At 41.3% G+C, this 10,444-nt stretch overlaps 1 long non-coding RNA gene across 2 annotated transcripts in view; it reads left to right on the top strand.

Moving 5' to 3' along the window:
• Positions 1-1,117: 1,117 nt before the first annotated feature.
• Positions 1,118-10,444, top strand: part of LOC143274327 (uncharacterized) — a 48,278-nt gene continuing 38,951 nt past the window's right edge. For both annotated transcript variants that reach the window (XR_013052929.1, XR_013052928.1), the window contains exons 1-2: positions 1,118-1,368; positions 3,422-3,474. This is a non-coding gene — a long non-coding RNA (uncharacterized LOC143274327). The remainder of the gene's footprint in view (positions 1,369-3,421; positions 3,475-10,444) is intronic.

Raw genomic sequence — 10,444 nt, 5'->3', positions numbered from 1 at the left:
TAAACAAGAATTCAGTGCTCTTTGCCCAAGTTTCTCTAAGAATTTTTTCCCTCTTTGAAAGGAGGGAGCACAGTACTCAATATTAAAAATCACTGACTAAAGAGACGACAGGGACCATAATTCTGCTTTCTCTTACCCAACATCCAAGTTAGATCCAGCACTCATCAGAAATTAAGGGCGGTGTCTGGACAGAACCTAGGCAGGCTGAGAAGGCTGGGCTGGGCCTTTGTGTCCCAGATCTGCAGCCACAAGAATCACTTTTTGTCTTTTATCATATTGACAGAAACTAATGCTCCAAGTCTCAAGAATGCTTTCTGGGTTGGATGCAGTAAGAGGGGCCTGTAAATTCCAATGTTGCAGAGGCTAAGGCAAGAATATTGATTATACTTAGGAGCTCAGCCTCGGCTGCATAGAAAGTGTCTGGGCTACACAGGGAGACTTTGTCTTCAGAAGGAAAAAAAAATAAATTTTAAAAAGCAAGCATTCTGAGACTAAAGCCAGCTAAAGCTACTCTATTTTACTCATAGGAAAGAGAACCTTAAACGAGGTCATAAAATTACATAGTAGCTTAAATAGAAGAAAATCCCCGGCCACCATTACAAAAGATAACTAGTAATCCTGTGAGTGAATTCTAGGCCAGCCAGGGACACATGAGTCCCCTGGGAGGCAAAAAAAAAAAAAAAAATCCAGACGATGATGGCTCATGGCTTTAATCCTATCACACAGGGGGCAGAGGCAGGCAAGTCTCTGAGTTTGAGGCCACCTGGTCTACAAGAGGGAGTTCCAGGATAACCAGGGCTCTTACAAAGAGAAACTAAAACTCAAAAAACTAAACAAACAAAAAAAAATTCTAAGACCTCAATACAGCCATTACGTCCACTACTTCAAGCCCATTTCTGCCCTCCATAGTCCCAATCTCCCTCGCATCCTCTCCATGACAGTTTGCCTCTCTATACTTCATTAATCCTGAACTGCAACTGGACTGTTCCCGCCAGGAGAGCCATAAACTGAAGAGGCCACAAATAACAGACTCCACCGGCCACAGAACCGACGCTTAGCGAGCCCCTCCCTCGGCAACAGAGCTAAACCCAAGGCGCATGCACCGCCAGAGCCCGTCGCGCTTTGATTGCGTCACGCAAGGCACAGTATCCGAAATCTGGTCGTATCCATTGATGCCGCCTGGAACAAGTCTGTTTGTGTACTGTGCGCACGTTGTTTCTTGGGCACAGCGGATTTTTCCAGCGGAAAGGTAAACATGAAAGAGTCCTGGTGGCTGAAAGCTGCTGAACTAAGTGAAGAAAGGGAAAGAGTGAGTGAGACCTGACGGAGACGTCACCAAAGCGCTCCGGAAGCGTCCGACAATGAAGGGTAAGCGGGATGAGAGACACGAAATTGGGCCGGGATGAGAGTACAGAGGGTCTGGAACAGGAAGCTGAGTCAGGGATACCTGTCGCAACAGAGTCCCAAGACAGTTTCCAGGGAAACCGTGTACTATTGACTCATAGTACACAAAAGAAATCTAGGCGCAGAGTGTGAACGGCCGTATACACAGTCTCTAAGCTAGGAATAGATGTCAGGTGTTCTCCCCCGGGGAGCTAGGGCTGCTCAGGGGAACTGGAAGAGGTGGATCCAAGGCCTTGGCCAGACCTACTCACTACCTGCCTAGATAACTGCTGCCAGGACCTGCTCCCCTCTACCACCTGGCTTTTCACCCTTTGTCAAGTAAAAACCTTAGGCGCCTTATCGCAAACCTAAGGCATTGGTATTTGAGCAGAAAAGAGATGTTCCAGGAAGGGAAGCAAGCACTGGAGCAGTATAAGAGGGGAGAGAGGATACTGTAAAGATTTAGCCTCTGATCTGTTGATTTACACTCCTGCCATGTCCTTTCATCAGAGATCAAGTGCCTTGGCATATCTCAACTTCAGTATTATTTTGTACATAACTAGGAATAATTATGTTTAAAGTTCTTAGAAAGATTAATGAGATTGAAATAAATGTGTACACATACCTATGAGTGTATATATGTGTTGTTTTAAATCAACTACTTGACAAGCAGTGAGTGTACCAGAGCTATTACAAGTGTACTTCTGCAGGAAGATTTCCAACTCTGATTCTAGGCATCTGGGGTAGGTTAAAAAAAAAAGTTATTCCTAGGGTCCCAGGCCCTGCACATTAATCTCAATAAACAAACTGGAGTCTCAATCTGCAGTTGAAGGGAGAACTAGATTCTGTATGTAAAACTGGTAACTTCCTTGGTTTGTTTGCTTGATCAAACATGTACTCAGGGAAGTTCAAGAGAACAGAGGTAGATTTTTGTTTCTTTGTTTGTAATTATTGTTGCTGTTGGGATAAGGTCCGCTATATAGTTCTGACTGAGCTGGAAACAGACTGTAAACAAGGCTGGCCTCTCCCTCTGAAGTGATGGGATCAACTGTGTGTGCTACCACACAGTTGTAGTGTGAGCTAGGTTTTCTGGTCGTTTGCCCTTTCTTACCACATTTACAACTGTACTCTGTCCCTCAGTGCCACCGTGATGATTTCCTCCAAACAAATAAGAAACAGAAGCATGGAGGTTTAGACAGATTTTGGCATCATGGTGGTCATATTTAGAATTTGCAGAAAGACTGTTGTATTTTGTTTGTCGTATACATTCCAATTTTATTGATTCTAAACAGCGAAAAATCTGTTTTAAACTTCTTGTAATCAGCAAAATACAGTGTGTAAACCAACTACCCACTAACTATTACCATCACTTTAGTTTTAGTGTCTTCATTCCTTAGTGAGCAACTGCCCAAGTATAATTATAACTTGTATTTTAAATCAGAACTACTCTAAATGTGATCCAATGAGGAGTTTTTTTGAACCTTCAGAGTCTGGAGTAGGAACTAAAACCCCATGTTTTAATAAGATCCCCCAAGGTTCTTAAACACATTAAGCTCTGAGAGGTGCTCTTTTAAACCTCATCCTAAGTATTTGAAGACAAATCTGGCCAAAGGAAAGAATTAAGAAGTATCTAAGATAGTTGTGGTACTCGTCTGTAATCCCAGCAACTAGCAATTAGAAGCCTAAGACAGGAGTATTGAAGGTTTAAGGCCATTGTGAGCTACATAGCAAATTCTAAGTCAGCCTAGGATGCAAAGTAGACTGTGTCTTTAAATAAATATGTAAATAAGCAGCATTCAGTGGGACCATGGACATGGATCCATGGTGAAGCACTTGCCTGGCATGCATTAAACCCCACTGAGTTTAATCCCCCAGTACTGCAGACTAAAATAAAAGGATAATCCAAGAAAGCTTTGCCTTTTCATACTAACCAAGTATTCCATCTCTAAATAAGTGTAGGTCATACTTAGAAGAGCCTTGGATATTACACTCATTCCTAACAGGAAGTAATCTTCTATTTTTGTCTTTCATCCCCCAGCTGTGATTTACCATGCCTTTTCTCATAAAGAAGCCGAGGAGTACGATGTACAGGTACAATCTTTCAAAGGTGGGCTGGGAGCGGTAGACTTGAGAGCAAAGGTGGTTCAATGGCTTCGAAGACTGGTCTAGCTGTCCTTTCCCATGGATTACTCTTCACCTTTACAGTCAGCATATTAGGCCCCATCGAGGTCTTTTGTGCTGATGTCTTCTTGTGCCAGGCTCCTTTTAGGGTACCAGAGTCAGCTCTGAGGGACTTGGACTCCTAGATTTCATGTCATCTCCCTCTCCATGGGAAATGACAGCCTGTGCCTACCTGAAACCTGACTTGCTCTTGTATCTGTGTTCAGTGCTCAGGCCATTTCATAAGTGAATGTTATAAATTCTGTCTGTCTGTCTGTCAGCATGCTTTGTCAGTTGGATAGAAGCATCACCTGTGGCTCATAAAGAGTACATGTCCCACCAGGCTGTGTGGCACATGCCTTTAATCCCAGTTCTTGGGAGGCAGAGGCAGGCAGTTCTCTGAGTTCAAAGACAGCTAGGGATACACAGAGAAACCCTGTCTCAAAAAAGCAAAAGAGAGAGAATATCCTTGAAATCAAGATGTTAAAAGGCCTTGATTTTATTTCCCCATGAAAGAGAGACCACATAAGTGTTTAAAAGAGCCAAATTGTTCTGGTATTGATGATAAATTGTTTAGCCATCCTGACTTTGAACTACCTCAAAGATTGTGTATTCTTTCTTTTTTTAACCCCCTGCTTTAGCAGAGAGAGTGTATCGGCCACTGTTCATATGTTAACCTAAATAAAGCTGGCAGTTAGCCTCAGACTTGTTTTTACTGTCTGGTTAGTTCAAAAAGACCCCAGCAAATGGTCCAGCCAAGAGGTACGTCCTCAGGAAAGAGCACTGCCCGGGTTGCAGCAGATGAAAGCCGAGTGAGGTGCCTGCTGCCCAGTGAAGAATAGACTGTTGCTGCCCCAACTTGAGGGGTGCTGAAACTAGAGTGTCTCAGGCCTGGGTGCAACAGTGAAGTGGTTTTACCCTCCCTTGCCAGGGGTACTACAGTCCTGTGGATGAGAGTGAGTAGACCACGAGATGCCCTTCATGCTTTCTGCCTCAAGGAGAACTGGATCAGACCTCTCCAACAGCAGCCACATGGAGGCCACAAGGCAGAAAAGCAAGGAAAGGGGACTGTGGTGCTCAGTATCAGATTTCCTCCTCCTTGACCTGCCTGGAACCCCCAGGCAATTTCCCCTAGTTCTGGAATGGCTCATTTCCCTAACAACCCCAGCTCCCTTCCACTTCAAGCTAGTCTTGTGGTCATTACTTATTAAATAACCTGTATCATGCATTTCTCAAGCTTCCTTCCCCACAAGGATTAGAGAAGCCTTGCATTACAAAGGATTTTGAATGCTCAATAGAGTAACCTCAGAGAAACAGGACTGGAAGTCATTGTTTGACCTGGCTGCAGTGTAGGACAGTGTCACAGTTAGCATGTGAGTATTACTTTTACATCTTGGCAGTTGTGTGTAGCAAACACTTGGAAGACAAGAGATTTGTAGCCTAGATCATCAAAGCTGGTGGCTCTCAGGAATGGGGTCTGAGGGCCCTGGAGTCTGAGAGCAGAACAGTAAACCACACCACCTGTCTCTGAGCAGAGGCTGGGGAGCCAGCGGCCTGGGGCCTTTGTGAGGGCCTTCCTGAAGCAAATCATACCTCACTGGAGCAAGCAAGACAGTGAGAGCCATCTGCAAAGCAAGGCTGTGGTCTTGGAATACTTCACTCGTCAGAAGCCAAAGCAGCAGGAGAAGAAATCCAAAGGCCTCACTGCCGAACAGAGGAGAGACATGAGGCTCTTTGACATTAACCCAGAGCAACAGAGGTACCCCCATCTTTCCTAAAGGCCTTGTCACTCATCATTGCCTCGTCTTTCTGGTCAGGGAGTAGACTGGTGATTCCAGGGGCTCACTAAGCAGCTCTGCCCCCTTAGTCTCAGGGGCTTCCCTCCTAGGTGGCCTCCCCCTACCAATTTTTTTATGTCTTGGCTTGGCCTCTAAAAGTCAGGCATTGGTGAGCCTGAGAACTTTCATCATTTAGTGTCTATCCTAGGCTCACTAATAAGTGTGTCTGTTACCCATAGGCACAGACTGTCTTGGCTTTCTAGAAAAGAGGAACTGATATTCCTTAATATGGACTTTTCCTATAGCTTTTAATATCACTAGACAGAATCACCCACTCAAAGGTTACTGCCAAGGAGAGGTACTGCCTACACATGTCTGAAGTTTCTGAAAGGAACATATCACTTTCTTGTGGGCAGATGTCTCCTTAAGACAGTTCTGAGTTTGTGTGTACAGCCACGATTTATAGGCTTTGTATAACATGCTATAAACACATAGCCTTCCATGTCCCAGAAGGCATGAGAGTGTCACTTTACCCTGGGACTGTCTCCCTGGGGTTCTTGCAAGAAGTTCTTGTTTCAGGTTTGAGCCTGGTGTTCTTGACTCTCTGACCCTGGCTTTGTGTGAAAGGGCACCAAGACAAATGGTAACAACCTCAGAGAAAAACTTCCGTCCTCTCTGTTCACTTTCCCTACAATCCCACTACTTTACACAAGGAACTGCTTTGCAAATCTGCACCTTAACCTCCTCTGTCAGTGGGTTAAACAAGGTTGATGTTAATTGTTTTTGTTTCTCTGGGTGAATTCCTGCTGGGCTGCAGCTGCTTTGTTTCCTGAGTGTTAGCACCTAGCTTTGATCTGCTTTTTGTGATTGCTACATCTTGTCTCCATCACCTCCTGCTTGAAGTCTTATCTGAGTGTTTGCTAGGAGTTCAAAACCTATGAAAACTTGCTTTAGGGACAATCCAGAAAACTGTGGTGTTCCTTTACTGAGAATTTGCAGTTGGAATAGTCCCTTTGGAGAGGTTTAGATAAGACGTTTTGGTATATGGGATTGACTTCCTAAAGGTATTAATTGTATAACAATAAAAAGGCCCTTTGCTTATCTACAATGTTTCAGTCCGAAGAGATGGACCCCCTCTGAAGGTGGAAAAGTCTAAAAAATCATACTTAGAAGGCTCTGTGCCCTCTTTCCATGGACCCCTGTGAACACACACCAAATATACAACGTTTTGGTGTAACATTGTCATGGTGTTTCAAGAAGGACAGAGGATTCTGACACTTTTAAGAATTGGAAGAAGTTCACCCTCTGGGTAAGATGACTCCAGGATTGGCAGGGTCATGGGGAATTTAAACTCCCTATCTCAGGAGCACAAAATGTACAATTGCTAAAATGCTTGTTAAATAGAAAAGCACTAACTGTCCATTTTTTAATGATAGAAATAAAATGGCTCCGGAGACAAAGAAAAAATCAAGGAAAAAGGCCCATCCTAATAGAGAAAAGGGAAGGAAAGGAAATCTCTGGATAGTAAAGGGAGAAATGCTTAATGCAAAAAAAGAAAATGTCCTGGTAAAAAGGGGGAAATTATCAAATCAAGGACTAAAAAATAAAAATCACTGTGAACAAAAAATAAAGGAAAGAAAAAAGCCTCTTCCCAGTAAAAATAGGAAGAAAAAAGTCTCCTTTTGATATAAGAAATTGAGGATAGTTGTAACTTAGAGCTCTCCATGCCTGTCAGCTCTTTCAGAGACCTGTGGGTCAGCACAAAGAGGAGGCATCTGAACCACAAAGAATGGGTGGCTGGGCCTCACCGCTGCAGCCTGAGCAAGCACAACAGACCCAGAGCTGAGAGTTTTCTTGTCTGTTTGCTTAACTTTGGTTTAAATGATTCTTGTTTTTGTTTTTCATTACAGCAGGATAAACTCAATATTAAAGATCCCCTACTAGGAAATACTTTTTATCTTTTCTTATGGTTGGAATAAATCATTATCAATGGCCCCTTCATGAGAGAAAGAAAAAATTTTAAACAAGCCCAACTTCTAGTAAAAAACAAGTATGGTGAGGGCATAAAGTACTAAGTCAAAGCTGTTTGAATTTCCAGAGCCTTTAGTCATTCATCCTGTAAAGGCTGTTCTCTTCTCTTGATTGTCTAATCATAATGCTTAATTTTTATAGTAAATGAACTGGAAGAACAACATTCATGACTTTATAGTATTGGATTTGCTCTTCTCTGTTGGTCATTTACTGAAGATTTGGCTCCACTCTTTTAAGTTGCTTTCTAGAAATTCTTGGTTAAATTACATAAAAATGTAACACCTGAAACAGATTGGGTGGTTAGCTTATTAGAATATATGATTACTAAGGTAAAAGCTCATAAAAATGATCTCTTACTGATAAGGAGCTTACAAAAATTGTTTTTCACTAAGTAAAATATAGGTAAATTGTTTGACCCACACTGTTAATACTTAGCAAGTTACATTAACATGTTACTTAAGATCTGTAAAAAAGTATCCTCCTGTTAAAATTTTATAAAAATATTCCATAGTATTGCTTAAAGTTACCTCTTAAAATCCTATAGATATTGTTTTCAATGCTTTTAGAGATGGTTTATGTAAAAAGGACTATGCAAATAAATGCTGGTGGTAAAGTTGCTCAACTGTTATTACTTCCATATTTTAAATGCAAAGCAACTCCAATTGTAAGACATGAGATTTAAAAAATACTGGGAAAAAAAGCTGGGTGGTGGTCCACATCGTTAATCCCAGCACTCGGGGGGCAGAGCCAGGCAGATCTCTGTGAGTCTGAGGCCAGCCAGCTCTATAGAGCAAGATCCAGGATAGGCACCAAAGCTACACTGTGGTGGTAATCTAATTGTACTGAATTATTATTTTGATTGTATGTTAATAAAGTTGTCTGGGGGTCAGAGCTATTACAGCCATAGCAAGAGTGTGGCGTTGGTGGCACACGCCTTTAATCCCATAAGATCTCTGTGTGTTCAGGGATATAGCCAGCATTGGAGACATATGCCTTTAAGACCTAGGGGGCTGTACATTCAGACAGTGACAAGGCAGTCATGTGTTTGGGTTTACAACCAATGAGAAGGCAGAACAACATACTATAAAAAAAAAAACGAACCGACAGGAAGTAGGTCTCTTTTCGCGAAGCTGGGACAGCAGGAGGAAGGGTGAGATTTTAGCTCTAAGCTCTGACTTCTCCGCTTTCTCTTTTACATTGTTTCTGTGTTTCTTATTTAATAAGACGGTTGGTTACATCTACACTACACAGAGAAACCTTGTTTCAAAATAAATACATAAATAAATACTGAAAAAATATTTTGACAAGCTGCTGTTATAAATGATAAGAGGCCAAAGCTAAAATTACAAGTAAATGATATTCAGATTTCAGGCCTACCAGACACTAAAGCTGATATATCTGTAATTTTTCAAAAATCTTAAAATCCCACTTGGCCTTTACAAGAAGTCTCCACTCAATTTGTAGCCAATGGAACCTTATCTCAGGTAAAAACAGAATGTAGAGTGGATTAAATGCATATGGCCTAGAGGACAAATAGGTATGTTAAAGCCTTGTGTAGTTGATATAGCTGTGAATTTTTGGGAGAGAAATTTGTTACAAACAATGGGGAACTCAAGTTAATGTTCTTACAATTTCAGAAAGAGCCCGTAAAATAATGTTAAAATTGGGGTAAGTTCCTAGAAAAGGTATTGGAAAAAATTGTTGAGGAAAATAAGAGGATATACAACAGGATATCCTCTTTTTTTTGTCCAAGAGCAGGATAAAATAGGAATTGCCTATCCAAATTTGGAGTAGGGGCCACTGCTGGTAATCTTACTGCTCTGCCTTTAAAAGGGCTAACTAATAAGCCTACATGGGTGGGGCAGTTGCCCTTACCTAAAGAAAAATTACAGGCACTTGAGCAACTAGTTAAAGAACAGTTAGATGCTAAACACATAGAGGAAACTACTAGTCCTTAATTCTCCTGTGTTTGTAATACAAAAGGAATCTGGTAAATAGAGATTAATAATTAACTTAAAAGTGATTAATAAGATGATTCCACCTACGAGATCTTTATAGTCTGGAATTCCTTTATCTTCTTTATTATCTAAGGATTGGCTTATTATAGTTATTGATTCACAAGATTGCTTCTTTATTATTCCTTTACAAGAACAGGATAGAGAAAAAATTGCTTTTCCAATTCCTACTAATAATAATGCTCAACCAGTAAAATGATATCATTGGAATGTCCTTCTCCAAGGAATGTTAAATAACCCAACTTTATGTCAATATTGGTTACATCAATCACTAGAAATTGTTTGTAAACAATTTCTTCAATTTATTATCATAATATGGATGGTATTTTATTGGCTGCTTCTGATACAGATACATTAGAAAAAATGTTTAATATGATACAGAAAATTTTACGCTGTTGGGGACTACAAATTTCTCCTGGAAAAAAAAATACAAAGAGGAGATTCTTTCAGTTATTTAGGATTTAAATTAAGTAAATGGAGAAATCAGCTGCAAAAGGTCCAGATTTGCGGAGATCAAATGCACACTCTTAATGATTTTTAAAAAATATTGGGTGATATTAATTGGTGGCCTGTTGTATGATATTTTGTTTGTGTTCCTGCAAATAAAGCTTTCCTGGAGATCAGAGGGTGGAGCTAGCCACTAATTAACCATAGAGGCCAGGCAGTGGTGGCACACATCTTTAATTCTAGCATGTGGGATGAAGAAGCAGGAATACCAGTATAAAAGAGCAATAGAGCTAGGTAGTGGTGGCTCACACCTTTAATCCCAGCACATGGGAGGCTCAAACCTTTAATCCCAGCAGTAAGAAGGATCATGCCTTTGATCCCAGCACACGGGAGGTGGGGACAGGAATATAAGGTGGTGGGTGGAGACAGGATCTACCTACCCATTCAGTCTAAGGATTCATAGAGTCAGGATATCCCCCATTCAGTCTGAGATTTTGTAGAGGCTTTAAGAAGTCTTTCTAGCGGTTGCCTGCTCTGCTGATCTTTCAGCTTTCACCCTTGATATCTGATCCAGGTTTTTATTATTAAGGTTAATTAGGATCACACTTCAGTTGCATCCTACCATTAGAT

This window comes from Peromyscus maniculatus, chromosome 1, assembly GCF_049852395.1.
Source record: "Peromyscus maniculatus bairdii isolate BWxNUB_F1_BW_parent chromosome 1, HU_Pman_BW_mat_3.1, whole genome shotgun sequence".
In the NCBI taxonomy this organism is placed as follows: Eukaryota; Metazoa; Chordata; class Mammalia; order Rodentia; family Cricetidae; genus Peromyscus; species Peromyscus maniculatus.
Note: the sequence above shows the minus strand (reverse complement) of the source record. Positions and strands in the feature narration are given on the sequence as shown.